Source organism: Cetorhinus maximus, chromosome 8 (genome assembly GCF_964194155.1).
Source record: "Cetorhinus maximus chromosome 8, sCetMax3.hap1.1, whole genome shotgun sequence".
NCBI lineage: Eukaryota > Metazoa > Chordata > Chondrichthyes > Lamniformes > Cetorhinidae > Cetorhinus > Cetorhinus maximus.
In genome coordinates, this window is record NC_135886.1 from 25,589,758 (window position 1) to 25,614,417 (window position 24,660).

The window sequence follows — 24,660 nt, forward strand, 5'->3', positions numbered from 1 at the left end:
GGCGTAGCTATGAGCAGCATATCCATTGTGTAGCTTACTCACCTAGTAGGGGATATCAAAGCTAAGAATAACATAGAAGCATGAGTAGACTGTTCAGCCCCTCGAGCCTGTTCCACAATTTAATTAGATAGTGGCTGATTGGTGCATCACCTCCATTTATCCACCTTAGCTGAATTGCCTTTAATATTCTGTTCTAATAAAAATCTAATTTCAGTCTTGAAAAGTCTAATTGTACATCCCAGGATCCACAACTTTTTGCAGGAGTAAGTTCCAGGATTCTACAACTCCTTGTGCGAAAAAATGCTTCCTCATTTCTCTCCTAAATGGTGTAAGTGTAGTTTTAAGATGGTATCCTCTCATTCTTGATCCTCCTATCAGAGGAAATAGTTTCTCTGCACCTACTGTATTAAGTACTTCTGACATTTTAATAATTTTGATCAGATCACCCAACTCAAGGAAATACAAAACATGCTTATGAAACCTGTCCTCATAGATTAGCCCTCTAAGCCCCAGTATCATTCTGAATACTATTCTTGCCCTCTGCTAAAGTCAACATACATACACAACTGGTAGCAGCAAGAGGATAGTAGTTAGAACATCAACTCTGGCTAATTATTTCTTTCCACTTCCCACACAGAAATGCTGAGGTTGGCTTGGGCAAGGCTGGGCAGAGTCACGTAATGAGGCAGAAAATTTTGAACTCAATATTTTTGGAGATTGAAAACCAATGTGCAGCTTGGCAGCGACAGGGATGATAGCTATGTGAAATTTCGTATGGTACGTGGGCAGTAGGATTTTGAATGAGTTGATGTTTATTGAGGATGGAACTTGGGAGGCAGGTGAGAAAAGCATTTCAGATATTGTGCTCAGAGTGGCAAAGGCACAGATAGGAACTTCAGTAGCAGGTTTAGGTGAGGTAAGGGTAGGGACAAGTGATATTGCAAACGTAACTGGTTTCTTGATAGATTGAATATGTAGATTAAAACTTAATTGAGAGTTAAATGGGACACTGAGTGTGTCAGCTGTGGCTCAGTTCATAGCACCCTCGCCTTTGAATCAGAGGGTTGTGGGTTCATGTCCCACTCCCGGAAACCAAGAACTGTGATTGTACTCAAAAGAGTTGCAATCTGTGACTGTTGATAACTCGAAAAGAGTATCAACAACAAACTGATTGTCCTGACTTGTCCATAGTTTGAGTTGAGACAAACAATTAGACAGCAGTGCTACTTATGGAATCAAGGATAGTGGCTAAGAGATAGAGCTTCACAGTAGTGTTATCAAACTAAATTTGACACTGAGGCACATAAGAAGATATTGCTCAAAAGCTTGGTCAAAGAGGTAGGTTTTAAGGAGCGTCTTTGTTATATACTTTTGTATTATCTGTAAAGAGTTAGGATCTAATTAGCTAGGAACTAATTGTTATGTGTAAGTATTCCAGGGGGACATTTCACAGCTGCACCAGAGAGTCATATGATGTGTAACAGAACCAATGCAAACTGGTCCTTCTTTTGTACAAGGCAGCATGGCAAATATTAAACATAAAGAGTCATAATTTTCCAAGCTTAAAGTGTAATTATTACCTACACCAGGGAACCAAAAGACAGCAAGAACACATAGCAGTCTTAAAGGATGAAAGAGGGAGACAGAGAGATTTAGGGAGGGTATTCCAGTGCTTAGGGCCTAGGCAACTGAAGGCACGGCCACCAATGATGGAATAATTAAAATTGGGAATGCTCAAGACATCGTAATTAGAGGAGCTATCTAAGAGGGCTGTGGAATTGGAGGAGATTACAAAGATAGGGAGGTGCCAGGTTAATGAGGGAATTTTAAATTTGAGATATTGTCCTGGAACCAATGTAGGTCAGCCAGCATAGGGGTGATAGGTGAACTGAACTTGCTGCCAATTGGGGAATGGACAGCAGAGATTTTCATGACCTTTCATTTACAGAGGGTAGAATGGCCAGGAGGGAATCAGAATGGGCAGTTTCAGAGGTAACAGAGGCATGGATGAGGTTTCACCAGCAGATGAGCTGAGTCAGGGAGTTAGGCAATATCACAGAAGTGGAAATTGGCGGTTTTAGTTATGATGTGAACGTGTGGTCAGAAGCTCATTGCAGGATCAGATATGACAACAAGGTTGCAAGCAGACTGGTTCAGCCTCCTCAGGTTGTCAAGGGGAAGGATGGAATTGGTGGCTAGGGAATGGAATTTGTCACAGGACCAAAAACAATTATTTTGGTCATTCCAAGGTTCACCTAATGTTGTATTTATTTATCACAATATTTACCCCAACACTGTTGTTGTCTTCTAACTCTATTCGTTGGAGAAAAAGGAGCTCTAATTGTTTGTGTTGAGACAAGCCATAAAAGCACTGAAGTTTTATAATGATATGCACTTAGTTGAGTGAAGCAACTTCAACTGGCGCTCTGGTCGTTACACTGACTGACCTATATGGTGAAATGTAAAATATGACATGAAAACTATAGATTATAAATGTTATATTATAATTTCTTAGTACAACTTTTGTAAAAGCCCTTTTTATATGCATATATCCCCATAATCTAATTTACACTAAAACATGGAAAATCAGTAATCAAAATTTGAAATTGCCTTCACAGATGATAGCCGAATTATTCATTTTGTTATATTTATGTATATATTTATTATTACTAGACAGCTTTTAAAAGGCTTGGCAGCTTTGTTTCTAGGTTATAGCAATCACCCTAAGCGGCAATTGCATTTTTTCTTGGAATTGATAACAGCGGAACCATGAAAGAGATTTGTTTCGTATTAAGATCAAAGAAAATTATGCTCTGTAAGTCTCAGGAATGTTTCTTGAATGTCAGGCAAGTCAGCTAGGTAAGCAATGAGTAATCCTGAAAGAATGAAAGGCACTTCAAAAGTATTCAACAACAACCTGCATTTATATAGTGCCTACAAGGTAGAGCACATCCTGGATGCCTCAGAAGCATAACCAAAACCTTCTTGTTTGGCTTGGTGTCCATTTGGTATTAGAAGGGGTGACCAAAAGCTTGGTCAAAGAGATGGATTTTAGGGAGGATCTTAAAGCAGACGTCAGAGTTAGAGGGTTTGACGTGAAAGCTGATGATCTTTGTGCTGGAGAGGGAATGGGATCTGAAGCCCAACTTCAGACTAAAGTTGCTAAAAGCCTAGTCCAACCTGTGGCAGTTGGGGGGGCGGGGGGGGGGGGGGGGGGGGGGGGAGTGCGGATGGGGATAGGGGATATAATTTGTGGCAAGGGCATAGAATTTCTGAGAGAGGCTAAAATCAGTGGCTTCAGTCTAACCCAAAGTTTAATAAAGGAAATGGCAGCTCATCCAAGACTGGATGTCGGACAACCATTTTAGTAACATAATTCAATGGATGAGCACTTTTTTCTGTTATTCCATAAATTGACAGAAAATTCATCTGCAATGTTTTCTCCACCTCTCCAGCATGTACATCACTATAAAGTCAAACAAATCATATACTGAAAAGTTAAACATGTTTATGAAGATGGTTTTTATGATTTTGGCGCATGTAGCATGCTATTTTTTTGTGTGCCATAGCTAAATAAAGAGCCTGAAAATGAAGGCAATCTGAAACTGGAGTGACAGGGTCAGTTTTTTCTCTCCCTACTCCTGTCCCAGTAATCTTTTCACTATTACGACAATTTGCAATTTTATGGTGCTCCTCACATCCACAATAACAGCTCAAAGTACAAGGGTAATGTCAAACAGGTGGAAAAAGCAGAAAGGGGGAGTTTAAGCGTAGACACTAAGGGTGGAATTTTCCCTGCCCGCTGGCGGTGGGTGTGATAGGTGGCATGAGCGGACAATATGGCACAATCGGTTTCACGGTGGCAGGAAGGCAGGTCACGATTGTCCGCTCAGCCCGTCAACGGTGGGCCGCGTTTCCCACCATCCGTCGTCGGGGACCTCATTGTAATACATCAGCATATCATTATCAGGCCTTCCCGCCAGGCTCTTGCACCCCTGCTGGATAGTCTGTCCACGTCAGCAGGGAAGCACGTCGACGTGTTTCACAACAGCACAGAGGCAACGTGCACTTGGCAGCCTTCACTTTGGGTGAACTGGAGGTAAGTGCACAACAACCTTCTGCAGAGCTCGCCAGGGTTGCCTGCTGCTTTGCAGGTTTCAGGAGCGCTGGGGAGTCAGGGTTAAGTGCCGCCTCGCCTCGGAGGCGACTTTTGAGGGTGAGGGGGAGTGGGTGCAAGTGCAGCCTTGCCTCTGAAGTGACTTTTGAGGGTGAGGGGGAGTGGGTGCAAGTGCAGCCTTGCCTCTGAAGCGACTTTTGAGGGTGAGGGGGAGTGGGTGCAAGTGCAGCCTTGCCGTTGAGGCGACTGGTGATGGGGTGGGAGGTAGTGGTTAAGGGCAACCCTGCCTCTGAGGCAGCTGGTGATGGGGGATTGGCAAGGGAAACCCTGCCGTTGAATATAGTGCACAAGCATTGGGGGTTGGGGAGGTGTAGGGTGGGCGAGGGAAGTGGCCACGTATTCGGGGAACCTGTAGAAAGTGACCATTCCTCTGCAACTGAGACAGCTCAGGCACAACCACATTGATATGATTGGGGTCCGGCTCCGAGCTTATCTGCCCACTCAAGCAACGCAGAGGCATCAAGGTGCCACCAAGTTCTCCAGGGCTCCCCACAACACCCCCCACCCTACCCCAGCACAGACTGCAAATTCATGAGCTCTTTAGTGGACTGCAGAGCAGTTGGACTGCACACGTTTTACAATCTTCTCACTAAAGCTGGCCATGTAGCAGTCACTGTTGGAGGTGCTCACAGCCCCTTGCAATGGCAGCATTCCGGTTTGGACCAGTCTCCCCCATGGTTCAAGCTAACAGGGCAGCCGTGCAGCGCACTAATCTCTGGCCATCCAAATGGTGGCCAGCACTCTCCAGGAAATATTAAGGGGCCATCACACTTAACCAGGACAGGTTCTTAGTGCACCCATGCTAATCACGTATCTCCCTCTTTCATCCTGCAGGAGGAGTACATCAGGATCTTGGAGCCTGGTGAACTAGCTGTATGCCTGATGGCCTACAGAGCATGAAGAAGATGGAGGAGAGAGCAACTGAGGCTCCTGGCTGCGCAGAGGCAGAAGCAGCAACCTCAGGAAGAAAGGGCAGCTGGGGCTCCCGCACACACTGCCCAAGAGCCATAGTGAGCCGTCGCAGGCTCATGCCTAGCGACACCCAGGGTCTATAGATATCACCTTTCATTCCTGTAGATGACAGAGAACCAGTGTCGCCGAAGACAGTGCATGTCTAGGGGACTGGTCGCTCACATCTGCCAGTTACTGTACGATTTGACACCACGGGGACTTGGAGGGCACCCACTACCAGTGGCTGTTAAAGTGACCGTGGAGCTCAATTTATGTGCCAGTGGCTCCTTTCAGAGATCCACAGGTGACTTCTGTGGGATCTCTCAAGCCTCCACCCACAAATGCATCCATGAGGTCATGGATGCCATCTTTGTGAGGGCACGCAACTTTGTGGATTTTGCCCGGGACCAGGACAGCCAGGATGGAAGAACGATTGTATTCGTCCAGATCTTGGGTTTCCCACAGGTGCAGGGTGTGATTGACTGCACTCATGTGGCGCTCAGATCTCCATCACAACACACGGTGGACTACATTAACTGCGAGAGATTCCATTCGCTGAATATGCAGCTTGTGTGCGACCATCAGAAACACATCCTGCAGGTGTGTGCACGGTTTCCAGGGAGTGTGCACAATGCCTACATTCTCAGTTGGTCACAAATCCCTGCAGTCATCCAGAGCCCATAGAGGCTGCAGGGGTGAATCCTCGGGGCCAAGGGCTACCCACAGAGGCCGTGGCTGATGATACCTGTGCTGCGGCCTCAGACTGCAACAGAGCGACGGAATAATGAGGCTCATGCTGCAGCTCACACATCATTGGAGCAGACCATCGGGATGCTGAAGATGAGGTTCCGGTGCCTGGACTGGTCTGGTGGAGCCCCGTAATACAGTCCGCAGAGGATGACACGTACCGTCATCATCTGCTGAGCCCTTTACAACCTGGCGCTCCAATGGGGAGACAAGCTAGCTGAGGAGGAGATGGAGGAGCTGCACGTCTCCTTCGATGAGACGGGTGCCGATGGGGATGAGGCTGAGGAAGTCCTCGGAGGCGACGATGATGGGGAGGAGGCCCTCGCACTGAATAGACGAGGCAGTTGCACTCGGGAGGCCCTCATAGCTGCTAGATTTGTGGAGGATGATGACGACATGGAGTGAGGTGACCCCACAGATCCTTACATTGCATTTGTGAATGTTTGACTCCAGTCTGGCTTATAGCAGCGCGAATACCCTCTCTGAGAATACTCCTGTTATGGAGATGAGGTGGAAGCCCTAATAGTCACTCGATTGCAGGATGATGATGACGACATGCAATGAGGGTACTCCATAGATCTTCACACAGCCTCTGAGAATGTCTGACTCCAGTCTGGCCAAGGGAAGCTCGCTTGTGCTCCGTGATCAGGGCCATATCATATAGACGCAGCCATGAAACTTTAGAAGCATCTGATGCTTTGTCCGCCTTCAGCACCTGAGCCCTTCAGGAGCTGCAGCACAGCATCAGTGGTCACAGATGCTGAAGAGATGGGGGCCAGCCCCTCCTTACAGGTGCTGAGAGCACACAGAGAGAATGAGAGAACTCTGTGGCGCCTGCCCACTACATTCAGGCAGCAATGACCAGCATCGCCAAGGTGCAGGCATCAATAGTGTCTTCAGGGAGTGTGAGGCCGTACCATCACTTTGGTCTGAAGACTGCACAAAGCACAGGGAAGAGGCCCTGGACTGAGACACCTGCCTTTATCTTGTGCAGAAAGATTTCACATCTGAGTGACAAGAAAACTATTCATCAGAACAAGAAGCCATAGGAAGGGAGACATTCTTGGGAGTTTATTGACAATAGTGAACAGTATGTACAAGTGATTAACACGCATGCCCAGGCTGTGCAACTAATTCTCCTTAACTGTCCTAACCCTGCCGCTATGTCTTGGTGCTCCCCAGATATCCACAGTGGAGGTGGAGGCAGCCTGCTGACTGCGACGCCCTGTCCGTGATGACTTTGGTGGGTGTCCTCTGGAGGGCCGAGGCTTGGAGGGCCCTGGCCTGCTTTCGGGGTCATGCTGTGTGGCAGTGGCACCCTCCTCGGCCTGTGGAACTGGAGCTGCTGAGGCCACAGGAAGAGGGTGTTGGATGGGCCGGACACTCCCAGATTCACCTGGATGGATGGGCCTCGATTGTACACCTGCTAATCCTCCTGTCTTGAGGAGCAGGGGTAGCTGGAGTAAGATCGAGTTGCATGGCACCCCTCTCGCGGAGGACAAGAGCTGCAGGCCGACAATGGCATCAGCGATGGTGTTGAGCCCGCGCAGCAGTGCAGGAGCGACATCCTGGACCAAGATCTCCATGGCGGCTGCCATCCTACTAGTGTTGACCTCGGTGCGTTGGCATGCCGGCGCCATCACCTCAGACTGCAAGTAGATGAACTCCTCCATTGTGCCTTGCAATCTGAGGAGTGCAGCAGACATCCCTTCCTGATGTTCCCGAGCTTGCCTTTGCAGCTCCAGCAACTGTGACATGACCGAGTTCAGAGGCTCATCACCTGATTCGGACTCAGCAGAATTCTGGCCTCCAGCAGTCCTCCGAATGCCAGACACCTGGGAAGTCCCTGCCGCCGCCTGCTGTGGATCAAACAGTGCGATTTGCTCACCAGATTGTGATCCCGGGCTACTCTAAAACTAGGTCCCACCAAGGTGTGTGTCTCTGCGCTGGTGGAGGGTGTGGGTGAGCGCTGTGACGGGTCTTCAGGGAGGGTGCCTCCAGATTCCTCTTCAGAGGTTTCTTCAGGGCTTGGTTGGAGGCCCTAAGTCATGGACTCTGTTGGCAGTTTGGCAGATGTGCCTACGAAAGCAAGGGGAGATAATTAGTGCAGGGCAGTGGCCTGTGAAACAGGACACATCACTCACAGCATGGTTGTCTGATGGATGTTGCACTGTTGGATCCTCACTTGGTACAGCAGAACCCACCTCACCATCAGCACAGGACCAGTCTAGATCCTCGCCGGCCAGCTGGATTGCTCTGTTTTCAAAGTTTATGAGGACCCTGACTTTGGGCATTCCAGACACCAGTCTGCGACTTCTCCCTCTTGTCGTGTGCCAGCCTGTCCTGCATGAATAGAGATGGAGAGAGCGTAAGCAGGACGCCTGCTGGGCCAGATGATAAATGTGCCTGGCCTGTGTGAGTGATGAGCGGCCTCATGGACGGGATGAGGACAATGACGATGTGTGTGAGAGAGCGAATGATCAGCCCACCCGCCATGGAAATGACGTGTTTCCCGGGAGTGAATAAATAATGAGGTGGGCTCGGGATGATACAACGTGAAAACCCGCCATTGACGTTGGCGGGCAGCACAACATTTTACCTGCCCGGTACCGCACTTAGTGCAAATTTGGGAAAATTCCACCCTAAAACTCAAAGACAAGCAATTTAGTGAAGATATTTTCCTAAGCCTATTTAGCCATATAGGTATTCAACAACTCACAATCAACTTGGTAAAGGCCATTTCTCACTGCTAGAGTAATTGTCTTATTCAGAATCTTATTCAGTAATGGATCGTTTCTTTCTCTTCTCCATCACATTTTAGGTGAATAGTTCAGATATATTAATATAAAAACAAAAAGCTAAAAGCTACTGCGGATGCTGGAAATCCAAAACAAAAACAAAATTACCTGGAAAAGCTCAGCAGGTCTGGCAGCATCGGTGGAGAAGAAATCAGTTGACGTTTCGAGTCCTCACGACCTGCCGAAGGGTCGTGAGGACTCGAAACGTAAACTGATTTCTTCTCCACCGATGCTGCCAGTCCTGCTGAGTTTTTCCAGGTAATTCTGTTTTAGTTCAGATACATTGCTCAATTTGGTTTCACATGTCAATATAATTCAGACCTATGGCCAGATAAGTGAGTAATATAAACAGTTACCGTTGATCTTCTGTTCTATCTTACATAAACTCAATCGGCTGTAGTATCTTGCTTTTAACATTCTAGAGGGCAATAAAATGGAAGGATGGGTTGAACTTGAAGAAAATTTCACCCGAAAAATGGCGGAAGTTGTAAGTCGATATAACCAGGAGAAGTCACCATTCTGAGGGCATCAAAAGTAAGGTGCACGTTGTACATAAGCCAAGCTTTACTGAAAGATTCTCTTCTGTAGCTTTAAAAATGTCGAATTCTGTCATATGACAAACTTTTGCTTTTCTGTTGACCTAGAGGAAACAATAGTATCAAATGATTTGGCTCTTGGTTCAATTGTTCAGTTTATTTTAGGTTAAAGCAAATTTCTGGTGAGGCAATATCAAATGGACAATAAAGGTCAGGAGAATGAAAGATGTTTGGATCACAGCTACAAAGCCCATCTGTGAAATAGAGATAAACTCCATAGGAATTTATTTTACACAATGATGTTGCAATTTCTAAATATAACCAGGACACATTCTGGTAAATATTTTTATAGCACTGTGCTTCCAGTCACAGGTCATTGCCAGCGCTAAGAAGAATGATTCTGCAAAAATTACATCACAGCTTATTTTTTTTTTGTTACTTGATGACCTTTCATTGTTAGTGCAACTATTGTAGAAATATGTCTTCTTTATGGAACCTTCCATCAATGGAAAATAAATATAGATTATGAGAGAAGTACATTTTAAAGAGGTTTCTATTTTTTCTGATCTGAGGGCGTACGGTAAGGTTTATAGGTTACTAAACAGATTTTTTTGCCGTAATGCAGTTTTCTAGATAACTTCCTTACTAATACACCTTCAGATGCTTAACATGAATGTTATAGCAAAAAGTAAAACTGTGGGCAGAATTTTACAACAGCGGGGTTTTACATTCCCGCTGCAGTCAATGTGGTTTATAATGGCTCGCCGCATTTTATGGCCCCGTCCCCATCGAAACGGGGTGGTAAAATTCTGCCCTATGTATTTTTTCGGTTTCATCACCCTGCCCCATGGTTAGTATCCTTCTGTTTATTTTTCTATTGATTTGGACAGTTCATTCTGTAGCTTTATAGATACCTGTAGCATTGCTTTACAGCCAAGAGGTGAGTATAAACCATATAGAAGAGTGCACTACTTCCCTCCCTTCCTACTTCAATATTTTTCCCTATTTTTCACCCTATAGAATCTCGAGCCAAAACTGATGAACTGCTTCCTCCAAAGGAACCTAAGTTCAATGTTGGTCAAAGCAGAGATGCCAACTCTCTTAGTCAAAAATGAAAACGCTTAATCTGTTGTATCAGGAGGAAGGGTATATAAATGACTCCCCTATCCTGCCACTCTAGGCCTGACCATAACATGGGCAGAATTTTGCCCCTGATGGGCGGGCGGGCCCCACCGGCTCAGCGGCGGGCAGGCAGCCGATCGCCGCCGCTGAAATGGGCCCTGCCGCCATTTTGAGTGGGCGGGCCAATTAAGGCCCACCCAGCGGCCTGCCCGACGGGAAGCATGTGCGGCAGGGGTGGGGGGGAAGGGATTCCCCAACTGTCAGAGTCCGCTCTTTCGTTAATGCGCACATCTCCCTGAGGCTAAGTGCTGTCTCAGGGAGAGCGCTGAAAGTTTTATAAACTTAAAAAATAGAAAAATAAAAAAATTATTAACATGTCCCCCTCATGTGACAATGTAACACGAGATGGGACAGGTTAATAACTATCACCTAAAGTTTATTAAAGTTTTTTAAAACAGACATGAAACCTCATCCCGCCGGTGGATGAGGTTTCATGTTTTTTCAGAAGCCCGCTGGGGCTCCTGGCCTGCCCGCCAGCCTTAAGGTTGGACAGGCAGGGCCTTTAATTGCCTTAATTGTCCTGTCAATGGCCTCAATTGGCCATTGACAGATCGGTGGGCGGACAGCTGATTTCGCTGTCGCCTGGCTTCCTGAATATTTAAATGGGGCATGATGACATCGTGGGGAACCCCTGACATCATCCTACGTCATTTTCGCATCAGCGAGCGGGCCCCGCCCCCAACTCACTGATGGAAACTTTCTGGCCAGGGTTTTTTTGTGAATTTAGAGAGGATGTGCTTTGTCAATAGGGCAGGAGTCCCACTTTGTACACTTTCAGATTCTAGAGAATTAGTCAGACAGGTTTTCTGAGTTTAAACAAGACACAAGGTAAATTTATTGACATTTCTTCCTGAATTAAAAACAAAATCTAGATAAATCGCAATCACCATTCACTTGTCACACACATTCCCTCGGCCCACACACACACTAGTACAGATGGTAGCATAAGAAGGTTAGATTTGAAAAAAATTTACAGTTTGTGAAGAAGATGAAAAAAAACAAAGGAATATACGATTAGCTGTCCTTTGGCTAGTGATTTCACATTGCAGCCGTTTTGTTCAGCTGCCTTCCTGGGTGTAGTTGTCTGGAGCATGTTTCCATGTTTTATCCCCAAAAGATCTCAGTTTGCAGTAGATTTCTCTTCTCAGGATGGTTACTTTGAAAATCCTGGCATAATACTTTAGAGAGAGAGAGAGAGAGAGAGAAACAGCAGCCTTTCAGTGCAGCGTTCTGATCTCTCATCTCGCTGGCTTGGTGAACCGTTCTTAAAGTCCTGTTGGCTGTATATTCCAGAGGAATGTGATTAATCTATGTCTGTCGTAGTCATTGTCTTTTAAAACAAGTAATTGTATTTTGATGTCTCATCACAGAAAAATTTGAAGAGCTTCAGGACAGTGTGAAAGTCAACAGGAGCTGGGATCATTCATGCTCCTCAGGGGGTTTTAGGTGTCTGTTCCCTTTTTCATCCCACTTGGGTGAAGTGCAAGTTGTATATTATGGCTTGCTGGCAGCCTTCCATTGTCTTAATAAGATTGCAGTTTATTGTTTATTTTTAAATCCAGCCAGAGAAAGAAGAAATAGAAGATGTATCTTTTTTTTAAAATTGCACATCCTCCTAACAACTGTCAATGCTTTGATTATAGGTGAATGTTACACAAGAAGAAAATATGTACATAAATATTGTAGTCTATCGTTAGTCTCAGGGAGAAAGCTTTTATTTGAAAATTATTTAACTTAAGACAAAATGACAGAGCCCCCATTAATAAAGATGATTTGCAAGCTCAATTTTCCCTAGTTTTGTAATTGTTTAGGGTATAAATTTGTCATGTGTGAAAGCGGTAACCAGGCATAGCAAATTAGCAGCTTGTTTCATACTTAGTTTGGTTAGTTTATCCATTGACACCTGTGGGACACAACATTAAGCAGAGTGTAAAATAGGCTGCCGATTGGTCTGACTTGTGCCATGACTGAAGATGCATTTCACCCACTAAGTGTTAAATAATTAGTGTGGAACCACTCATTGATCTAATGCTAACCCAGAAATGATTAGACATTACTAAGTTCAACTCCACTACTTGTGATCAGGATATTCGAACTCATGACTACTGAGTTGCTACTCGAGTACCATAACCACTGTGCCATAATATCCTAGTACACTTCTATTAGCCCACCGAACCCCCAGCTGTGATCTATATGGCTGATATTACAAATTTAATTAAAAACTGTGAGCGGATTTCTGATGTTGATTCATTCTTATTTAAAATGAAGCTGAATCGGTTTCGACCCCTTTTCATTTCTAGCTGTTGCTATTGAGATAAACTTTAAGGAGGTTTCTATTTAAGCAGAATGAGCTAGATTCAAAATTTAGTCTCAGAAATGATCCCAGATTTCAATGCACTGGCCCACGCAAATCTCCACTAATTATCTTTTTAACACCTATGCATTTCCACTGAACTTCTACTTGGTTTGACTCATTTGTATTTTGTATTAGCACAATGAGAAATGAATACAGACGACTCACCTTCTACACAACACATTATTCCAGTGATCAGGGCACTTCCTTCGATATAAATGTTGGTGGACTACAGATATAAGTCTGTGTTGAGTCTGTGACGCAACAAAAGAAACAGAAGCATTGTTTGCTGTCAAAGACTAGAAATTGCCTCGCACTGCGCCACTTGTAGAAGCGCTACAAAGGCCTTGTGTTGTTTTACCTGTATTCCTCATGCTGGTAGCAGTTTCTTGCTTGGCCTAACTGGCATTCTGCCAGGATGAAAGCTCAGGCAGGTGCATCCACTGTGTGTGCCAGAAGGAGTTGATTCAGCACCATCCTCCCTTCACACAGTCTAACCGATTGGTGTGATGCCAGCATCCTAAATTTGGGCAACAAATGTCCAGGTGGCATTTGCGTATTTTACTAAAGATAAAATAATGGTGAAGCTATAAGATGGACCCTGAAGTAACATTATTTAAAGGGACAGGCACTCTGATTGCAGATGAGGTAATTCTATGGAACATTTTCAATTACAGTGTATCTGAAAGAACTGTGGAGTTTTTTTTTTAGTTGTTTTGATGAGTTCCTGGATTTGCAAGGCATTGCCACATCATATCAGGGACGGGGTCTGCGGTGGGCGTGTGGGACCCAGGGTGGGGTGGTGTTTTGGGGGACAGAGGTGAAGAGGAGTAAGTGGCCTGTGCACATAAATGCTGCATCAGCCAGGGCACATCAGTTGCAATGCCTTTGGGCCTTCAGCATGACATGGGGCAGAATTTTATGGTTTCCCGCTGGTGAGTTTGCAGGTGGCGAGCCAGTGAAATTCTGCACGGGTCCTTCCTGCTGCCTACCTGTCCACCTCTGACCTGGCTGTGATTTTATGGGGGTGGGGGCAGACAAGGCCTGGGGCAGCCTGCCTGACATCGGCCCAACTGAGGCCATGAATTGGCCAATTAATGGTTACTGAAGTGCCGCTTCCCATTGGCTGCAATTTTCAGGCTGGCAGGAGGAGGTCAGCACTGGCGGTGCCCTGATCACTGGAATAATGTGTTGCGTAGAAGGAGGTTAGCCTGCTTGGGCCTCAGGTGGGAAGGGTGGGGGGTTGCCTCCCTCCCTCAAGTGTTCCCTTTCCCAAACAAAGATCCCCCCCAACAAGGTCTGCCCCATCCAGATGTCTCATCCTTCCCTTTTTTTTGGAACCCAGCTCCCGTCACCCTCACCTCCCCCTGCCACCATGCAAGGCCTCCTGCCTTGACCTTGTCAAGAGCCTCCCAGTGCTCACCTTTTATCCAGCTCCTGGCACTTCATTGCCGGTACTGGATGTAGTCCAAGCATGTGATGCTGGGACTAGAGAGGGGCTGTCATATCAGATTGACCAGCAGCTCTCTGAGGCGGACTTCCTCTTGGGTATGGGGGCGGAAGTCCTGTCTCCAGTGAATTAATGCTCCATAGAGTATTAACTAGCTGAGGGACAGTTGTCAGGAGTCGAGGTGAGTTCCTTGCTGACCTTTTCAAGAGTGGGCTGGTAGACCCCACCATCCAAAAGATCCAGCCCATGGAGATGGAGCAAAGGTGGCAGAGGGGGCAAATTCTGCACCACGCCTTCTGCCAAGTTGGAGCTGGACTGCTTCATGCTCCTTGACAGTGACTAGTGTCTGTCTGGCAAGCCAACCATTGCAGCCAGCATCTCTGTGTGCATGTCCATTAAGTGCCCTCCTCTATGCCGTGCTATCTGAGTCCTGTGCAGCAATACTCATTTGGTTTCTTCTTCCTCCCGGTGAGACTCAGTGATGGTCGCCATGGTTCCTGCGGTGCAGGTGTCGCCTTTCATCAAGACGGTTAGGTATTCAGCATTGCTGGCTGGTATCATCTATGGGAAGAAGTGATATGATTATCTAAAGCCTATTGCTGAAGAGGAGAGGAGAATTGAGGCTGAAGTGAGAGGAGCGTGAGTGCATTGCGAAACAATTGGTGGAAGCTAATGAGGACACTATTTTGAAATGATTATCATTAAAAACAGACGAAGTGTCAGCATGCTGCCCTCTTGGTCTGCCAGCATGGACTTGTCAGATGTATCTATTCAGCTCACATGTTTCCTCTGCTTTTCCAATGAGCGAGAATAAATTTTATTTGAACAAAAAAAAAACTCATTCGACATTACACCACCTGGCGAACTGGCAAATGAAACCTCCATTACCCTGGTCTGGTTGCAGACCACTTGTGCCAGATGATCCACTACCTGCTGATCCCCGCTCTATACTAGCCTCCAAGGAATGTGCAGTGTTAATATCTGAGCAGATGTCTGCGAGTGTCAGATCAGGGACAAGGTTCTGTATTCTTGCTGTCTTTCCTGTTCTTGGGGATCCTGTGGCTTGGCAGGCAGCAGTTCTGATGAAAGGACATTGACCTGAAATGTTAACTCTGTTCCTCTCTCCGCAGATGTTGTCTGCCCTTGCTGAGTATTTCCAGAATCTTCTGTTTTATTTTAGGTTTCCAACATGCACCATATTTTGCTTTAGCGGCAGTTCTTGGGTGTCTGAAAGCAGGAATTCAGAAGGGGAATGTTGGTGTGAGGGAAGGTGGTCTTGGGTGGGAAGCAAGAGGTTCACGGTCACACTATTAGCAGGTTGCTCATCATGCCAGAAGGCAGAAGGATAAGCTGAGAGTTGAGAAGGGGCAAAAAGCAGGAACATCGTGTTAAACTCCATGTTCTCAGCGCTGCCGAATGCTACAGGCTCTGTTGTGGCTGGCACCATGATACAGAGAACAAACTCCTCTTTAGGGTACAGAAGATGCAGCTGCCCTTGTCCACTGCTTGTTCTGCTCTGGTCCCGTCTACTGTGCACCACTTTATCCTGTAAGATAGGGGACAGAATATCAGTAGTTGTGTTGCACTGTGTTTGGGTAATGTGCCTGCTTAGCTGAATAGTTGTGGTTACGTGGAAGCAATGAGAGGTAGGTATTAAGCTGGCCACATTAGTAGGTGTATGAAGGGGCCCTGAGTGCCAGGAAGTATAAGAAAAGGAAAGACAGCAAGAGTACAGAACCAATGGAGAGACCTTGTCCCTGATCTGACACTCGCAGACACCAGCTCAGATATTAACACTGCACATACCTTGGAGGCTAGTATAGAATTGCTGAGTGAATGATAGGGGTGTGGTACATTGAGCAGTGTAATTGGCTGTTGTGGTGGGTAGAAAATATCACATGAAGATGCATTCACTAACATTGACCACCCACGTAAGGTCATTAGACTTCTTGTGGCACTGGTACCAGGTTTTTGGGCCCAGACTCTAGGAGTTGACTTTCTGGACCACCTGCCTACTCCCTTTCTGAGAGTGATACTTAAGGGTCTCTTCACATGAGGGGGACATGTTAATAATTTTTTAATGTTTCTATTTTTACACTTAACTTACCTGTCACGAATCTCCCTGAGGTAGGACTTTGCCTCAGAGAGCAGTGCGCTCTTTTGTGTGAATGAGTGAAAGAGCGCACTTTGACAGGTGGGGATTCCCTCCCTCCCCAGAACAGGAAGTGCATAGCGCTTCCTGTTGGGGATGCACTTAAAATGGCGGCGGGCCCCATTTCGGTGGTGGGGGTCAGCTGACCGCCTGCCGCCGAGCCGGTGGGGCCCGCACGCCATCCGAGGGCAAAATTCTGCCCAATAAATCTGGAATATAAATATATTCATATTCATAAATATATATAAATATATATCAGTAACCATGAAGCTATCATTGTTGTTTAAAAACCCACCAGGTTCACTAATGCCCTTAACTGGGGAAGAAAATATACTGTTCTTACCTGGCCTGGCCTACATATGACTCCAGACCCACAGCAATGTGCTTGACTCTTAACTGCCCTCTGAAATGGCCCAGCAAGCCAGTCAGTTCAATGGCAATTAGGGAGGGGAAACAAATGCTGGCCTTGCCAGTGATGCTGATGCCAACATCTCACGAAAGAATATATATTAAAAAAGACCTTATTAAAATGTTTCAGGAACTTAAATAAAACATATAATTTTACTACAAGAGCAGCTATGCACTGCAATAGAACAGACACAAATTAGGTGTCATGGCATAGTCAGGCAATTAGGAATGGTTCAAGAAGATATACACTGAAGGGGAAAATACATGTTTTAGGCATTGGAAGATTTAACACCCTTCATTGCACTCTCTCTGTGTCTGACTGGTAAAAGAGAAAGTAAATCCATATCTATTATGTAGTTCACATATTCTAGTGTTATTGAATCCATCCAAACTGCAAAGTTAGCAGATTTAAGCCCTAACTAGAAATGCAGTGTGATTGTATGAAATTTTCCTGCATCAGTTCATTTCCATGATTTATTTCAGCACCGTGTGAAGCTTTGGGGTCTAATCATCTTGCAGGTGAATTTCAATGGGCTGTGGCTTCTTAAAGTGAAATAACTGCACTAGGGCTAAAAGTTCTTATAACTTTTAAAGTGACTTAAAAGGCTTTTCAACCTGTTGACTGCTTTTGGTGATGAACCAAGCAAAATTGAAATGAAAGGAAACCAAATGTGAAGAAAGAATATGAATGCATGTGATAGACCTCATCATCTGACTCCCTTGTTTCATGACCAAAGTCTAGGATATTATGCTGCATTAGGTAGCTGTCACAAGGGTTGTCCAACTTGGCACTCAGTGTACCCTCCCCATCAAGCAGCAGTTCAGCACAACAAAGAACAATTTACATCGCGCCTTGGGACATTTTATGATGTTACATCCCATTGGGCAGGATCATCCGGTCGGCGACACGTAAAATGATGCGGGATGACGTCAGGTGGAACTCCCGACGTCACCCCGACGTCATTTCCATTTTCAGGTCGGCGGAGGTGCAGCCGAATCAGCTGTGCGACCGCCGACCTGTCAATGGCCAATTGAGGCCATTGAGAAACTAATTAAAATCATTAATGGACCTGCCCGTCCAACCTTAAGGTTGACAGGCAGGTCGGGAACCCTGGCGGGCTTCAGAAAAAGAATAAAACCTCATCCACGGGTGGGATGAGGTTTCACGAGGGTATTTAAATGTTTAATAAAGGTTTCAGTTAAAGTTATGGACGTGTCCCAACTCATGTGACAGTGTCATATGAGGGGACATGTCAGGGAAATTTTTCGATCACTTTTATTGCAAATTTTAATTCGGAGTCGATCTCACTTAGCCTCAGGGAGATTGGTGCACACTTCCGCGCGCATGCACGAAAGGGTGCACTCCCGGCTGAGGGAATCCACCCACCCCCCCCCCTCCCCACCCGCACAGGGAGAACATAACGCTTCCGAGCAGATGTCACGCTGTGCGGGCCTTAATTGGCCCGCCTACCTAAAATGGCGATGTGCCCCCGATTGGAGGCGTCAATTGGAGGCGCGCCCACCTGCGCCCGCTCCTGCTCCCGCACTTCCCCACCAATGGGGGGGAAATTTTTCCCATTCTGTTGTTTGACTAGTCTGATAGTTCTTCCAATTTTGGCACAAGTTCCCAGATGTTAGATGTCAGCATTTGCAAGGCTGACTGGCATTGGTGTGCCTTTGTCTTTTCCTGTGTCTAGGTTGACGCCAGGTGATCTGTCTAGTTTTATATTTATTCAACATTTTTGTAGCAGTTTTATAGAACTTAATAACTTACTAGGCCATTGTGGTGGGTAGTTAAGAATCAAACACTTTGAAGACACATGAAGGCCAGAAAGGATAAGGCCAGCAGATTTCTTCCCCTGAAGGATATTTGTGAACCAGATGGGTTTTTATGACAACCCAGTAGTATCTTGATCATCATTAATGAGATTAACATTTTATTCCTATTTATTAATTAATTTAATTTATTTTCCCACAGTTGCCTTAGAATAGAACCATAGAATCATTGAATAATTACAGGAGACCATTCATCCTGTCCTGTCCATGCCAGTTCTCTGGATGGGCAACTTACTAGCCAGAATTTTCCTGTTGGTGTGCGGGGGCGGGCCCTGCACGCCGACGTGTAAAATGGCGCATGGTGACGTTGGGCGAGTGTCCTGACGTCACCCCGCGCCATCGCGATATTTAGATGGGCTGGCGTGCATGTTCTCTGATCCGCACCCACCATTAATTAATCACCCAGTTAAAGCTCATGAGGCAGCAATTGCCTGCAATTTTTTGGGGCCCATGCAATCTTCAGGATGTCGCACGGGTGCAATGGGCAGGTGGGTAGGAGACATTGTATAAACCTCATCCACGGGCAGGATAAGAAGGGTGAGTGGGGTTACAAATGTTATCTTTCAGGTATTTATGTGTGAAAGTTGCTGATACTTGCCTGTGTGAGCAGGAATACTTCAAAATTCATACCAGCTGCTTGGACAGGAGTAAAAGCCTTCAGGTCAAGACTCTACAGTAAAGATCATTTTTGGGGCCTGCAACATTCAGGAAGCCTTCCCTTAGCCTGGGAATGGGAGTTGTGCTCTCCACTGGAGGCACCTCCTCTGAGGAGGAAGGGAGGGCCAGAAGGGAGAGGAGGCCATTCAGCCTCCAGGGGAACCACCTTTCGGAGGAGAGGCGCAGGCACAAGGGGCACAGGGCCAACAGGAAGTCCAAGGCAGAAGGGGTGCAGAAGATGCCACTATCCTGCTGCCAGGGTATACAGGCAGTGAAGCAGCGATCTCGATATGTCTGAGGTGCAGTGCCGAAGGAGGTTCCATCTCACAAGGGAGACAGTCCCCTGAGATCACCGCAAATATGTGGGTGGCCACCCCATGCCAGTGGCTCTAAAGGTCACATCTGCCTTCAACTTCTATGCCCCTGGCTCTTTCCAGGGATTGGCAGGTGATCTTTGCGGAGTCTCCCAGTCAGTCGCCCACACTTGTGTCAAGCAGGTGACAGATGCTCTGTTCAGGTGTGCATTGACTTTCATCCAATACTGCTGGGTTGAGGCCAGCCAGACAGAGCGAGCCAGAGGCTTTGCGGCCATTGCTGGCTTCCCCCGCGTTCAGGGTGCTATAGACTGTACACATGTGGCCATCAAGGCGCCAGCAGGTGAGCCCGGTGCCTTCGTCAACAGGAAGGGCTTCCACTCCATGAACGTGCAGATAGTGTGTGATCACAGGATGCAGATTCTACAAGTCTGTGCAAGGTACCCAGGCAGCTCCCACGATGCCTACATCCTCAGACACTCCCAGGTGCCGGGGCTCTTCAGTGCTTCATCCCGGCTTGATGGATGGCTGCTGGGTGACAAGGGCTATTCCCTCAGAAGGTGGCTCATGGCGCCTCTCCGCCATCCAAGAACAGAGGCTGAGTAGCGGTTCAATAGGAGCCACGCCTCCACAAGGGCTGTGGTGGAGAGAACCATCGGTCTTCTCAAGATGCGCTTCCGATGCCTGGACCGCTCAGGGGGCGCACTCCAGTACCCCCCAGATCGTATGTTGGTGATAGTGGTTGCATACTGCGCTCTCCACAATCTGGCACTGGAAAGGGGCGACGCAGTGGATGAGGAAGACGTAGACGCAGTTGCTCCGGATGCACATGATGAGTCCAACAGTGAGTCCGAGGATGAGCATGCACAGGAGAATGCTGAGGGGGTAGACACTGACCCGGGCAGACTGCAGGGAGCCAGGAATACCTGGAAGGCTTTAATCCAAAGAACCTTCAGCTAGCCCAACACAGATGGACCTCCAACACGCGCCAGGGCTGTGGGCTTCATACTTGATACCTGAGTGCTAAATCTGCCTGGATAGTAACATTAACTAAAGCCCTTGTCAATAAAGCTTAATGTCAAACACTCATAACATCATGGGTTCCTGTCCACTTGCAGAAGTAAGGAATCACCCTGAGGCATGGCAACATGTCAAAATTTATTGAGAGAACAAATGTAACTTCATAAACCAAAAAAAAAGGTGTTGGACGTCACACCAAGTCTTCAATAAACTACTATGGGCCAACATAAAAGCACCAGTGAGAAACCTGTGCTGTGCCTAAGGTGCCTTAAATTTAAGCTTATGGGTGCTACGTCCAGGTTCTGTTCCCTCGCTGGCACAGGCATCTGAGACAGCCTGCTCACTGTGCTGTCCTGTTGGCCTCGATGACCTTGGCGGACGTCCTCTGGCCTGTGGAGCCTTCGATGGCCCCGCCTGGGAGGGAGCAGCCAGTTCCACAGTTGGCTTCTCCCCAGTCACGGCAGCCTCATCAGATGCCATGGTCACTGGCAGAGGGGCAGAGGAGCTGCTGCCCTCATCTGGAGCGCCCTGAGAGGAGCCCACAGAGACAACAGGCAGCTGCTGCGCTGATGTGAGATCACTTCGGACCTCCCTGTTCATCGTAGATGGGTGGGCACTGAGCTAGAATACTTGGTGCCCAAACCATCTCCCACACTGTCACTGACCAGCTGAGGTAAATGCCGATGTGAGGGCTTGCAGGTCAGATTGCAACCCCAGGAGGCCCTGATTGTTCTCCTGGAGTAGCCTCTCCACGAGGGTTGCTGCTCTCTCCATGGAGGAAGCATGGCACTTAGCCATGAGTCTCATTGCATCGATGATGCTCCGCGTGGACTCCTCAAGCACGGGCACCATGCCACGCATTGCCTCATGTATCTCCACCAGATCCTCCCACATACCCTGTTGCACTTCCAGCATATGCTGCCTCACGGACGACTCCAGAGACGCATCATAAGCCACCGACTGAACATGTACCTGGTCCCCAGCAGTCCTCTGACTGCCGGCGCTCTGGGCACTCTCTGTCTCTGCCCGCATCTCAAGCGAGTGTAAAGCACCCTCACCATCGTGCCCTGGGACACTCACCGAATATCTAATTCCCACCGAGGTGCTAGTATCCGCATTGGAGCCTGCCTGGCAGAGATGGTGTGACGCTGGTGAGTGGATTTCCTCTGGGGCCACGGGGTGAGAGGTGGGCCCTCTGCCTCCCCCTCCTAGCCCTGCTCCGGTGATGCTAAAAGGAAGAACAAGGACATTTGATTAGTTACAGTGCAGACAATGTCAGTGTACATGCCGCTACCCCGGATCATTATCCGCTCATCCTTCCATAATCAATGGTCAACCCATGTTGCAAACTTCAATCGCTGAGCATTCAGCAGTGCCATGGCTTTTGGGACACATATGGTGCCCTGAGTGCTCACCAAACATACCTCCCCATTGCACCCCAGCCTCACTGCCACCGGTGGAACTGGGGGCATGGCACCTCTCCAGATCCATGGCCTGCTGCTCAAAAGGTGTCAGGATCGCCAACTGGGCCTGGCCTCCGCCAGTCCACATCTGCTCTGCGGAATTGTTCGCTGTCTTCTCCTGAATAGGAGAGAGGAGCATTGATTAGTCCAGCCTGCATCTGAATTCCCATCATATCCCTGCCAGCCCAGCCAGACTGGGACATTGCAGGACTCCAGTTCTTCATCACCCTCCAGCTGCCACACACTCATCCAAAGAGGCCAGAGCTGACCCCACCCGACTCAATGCCCAAATGCTGCCTCCTTCACACGTGGCACCACAAGATGTTACTTTGCTAAATAAGAAGGCACAAGCACGTGGAACACAAAGACCAGCAGATGGATTGGTGCCCCGCCAACTGGAAGCTCCCCTCCCAGCATTTAGCACCCTGACTTTGACATGCTTCCCAGTTCCAGCACTCTGCCTAGGTGCAGATCTTTGACCTTCACTCCCCCCATTCTATACTCTGGGTATCAGTGTCACACATGCCATGGGTGCAGAACCCAGCCTAGCTCAGCCCTCCGAGGGTGAACGAGGCATGGGAAATCTCTGCTGGCACACCCAGCGAGGGCTACATGCCACAAAGCATGGGGGCACCACTTGGAGGTGTGTTTGTGTCAAAGTGATTCCGACCCGGGGAAAGAGGCCTGGAAGTTGGGATTTTCATTCTGGCAGGTGGGATGGATCAGAAGGCAGGCCTGCTGCCCCGGGAATGAATGCGGAGGCTGCCAGGCGTGGAGGCGGGCTGGCCACAAGGCCTGCCTCTGTGCCCCGGCACACGTACAATAGATCGAAAAAAAATAATGAAACAAAAACATCCATCCATCCATCACCCCGCCATTCACTCCCCATGCCCCATTCATGCCACCTCATGACCCTCACTCACCCCCCCATGCCCCTTATACCCTCCATGCCAACCTATGCCCTGCACCCTCATCCTATGGACCCCATATCCTCCATGCCAAACTAGCCCCTGTACCCATCCCCCATGGCATCTCCAATCCCCATGCCACCCTATGCCCTTCTACCCATCTCTTAGCCTTTCAGCCTGCGTGAAAATTCAGGCTCTCCTCTTTTTTCCAAAAAGCAGATATAGCAATCGATAGAGCAACCCAAAAAAATAGCGATGCTAAAACTCACGGAGTAACTATCAGCAACTCAGTGGCCAGAAAAACCCTTCTGGGGAAAAAAAATTCAAAAAGACTTCAAAAGTGGCCTAAAAAACATGATAGAAACAAATGTTAAATGAGATTCGCTTCACAACATTATCAAGCAACTTGGATGCCCATGTTATTTGCATGAATTGATGAAAGGGTGGTCCTCTGGGGTAAGCACTTTGAAATTTTTTAGATGTCTATATGGTGTCAATGGGACTTTGCCAACGTGCTAAAATTATGTTCATTTCAGTTTCAGGCGTATGTGATCTCCACTCATACTTCAGGTAGATTATGTCCAAATACACTTATTTATGGAGTTTACTAATTATAAAACATACCCTATTTTGCCTGATTTACAGGCCACTCGGTGTTATATCCTACTTCTCAAAAAAACAAATTGATTACTCACAATATCATGTTGTTTATTACACTATGGTGCAGTTCAGACATTATAACTGCATGGGATTTGGCAACCCATTTGTTTGTTGGGGTCCAGAAAGGAACTCCATATAGTTTTCAACCCTGAAATCCTGTTACATTTGGCCTGTCTTCCGATTGTAATTCCAGTGGGGCAGTAGCAGAACCCTGAGGGGCAAAGCTGTAAATGCATCTGTCAGAGAATTCTACCAATCTCCTGGGAGTTATGGCAGGAGACTGGACGAACCCCTTCAGAATTACAGAGGCTTTGTTTTGTTAAAAAATGTTATGGGGACCTTGGAAAGCAAAGGAGAAATCCTGTGGGATTAACGGTAACTCAGGGCAGGAAGCCAATCTTTCTCTCTTCATGGGCCAAATAAATGGAGTCCCCGGAGTTATAGGTAAAGTTTAAATAGATGATCCCATACATTTCATAACAGATCTTTGTGTTCTGATTGTAGATTCCCTGTTCACTGAGAGAACTGCAACAAGAAGGATGGACAGGATGCAAACAGGATACAAACAGGATGCAAACCAGATGAAAACAGGATACAAACCGGATGCAAGTTGGATGCAAACAGGATAAACAGGGGGGACGTGCAGGAGCGGGCGTGGGCAGGCGCGCCTCTGATCGGCGCCCCCAATTGGGGGTGCACTGCCATTTTAGGTGGGCGGGCCAATTAAGGCCCACCCTGTGTGACATCCGCCAGGAAGCGCTATGCGCTCCCTGTGCAGGCGGTCGGTGGGGGGGTTCCCTTAGCCGGGAGTGCGCTCTTTTGCACATGCGTGCGAAAGAGCGGGCTGAACTCCTTGAGGCTAAGTGCTGTTGCAGGGAGATCGGCTCGGAATTAAAACTTTTAAGGTAAATGTTTAAAAAAATTTCCCTGACATGAGTTGGGACACGTCCATCACTTTTACTCAAACCTTTATTAAATATTTAAAAACCCTCATGAAACCTCATCCTGCCCGTGTATGAGGTTCCATGCTTTTTCTGAAGCCCGCCAG

General features: G+C 47.3%; 1 pseudogene; it reads left to right on the forward strand.

The window, feature by feature from the left end:
* The first annotated feature begins 14,649 nt into the window (after nucleotides 1-14,649).
* On the forward strand, nucleotides 14,650-15,004 carry LOC144683256 (ATP synthase F(0) complex subunit e, mitochondrial pseudogene; annotated as a pseudogene).
* Nucleotides 15,005-24,660: the final 9,656 nt, after the last annotated feature.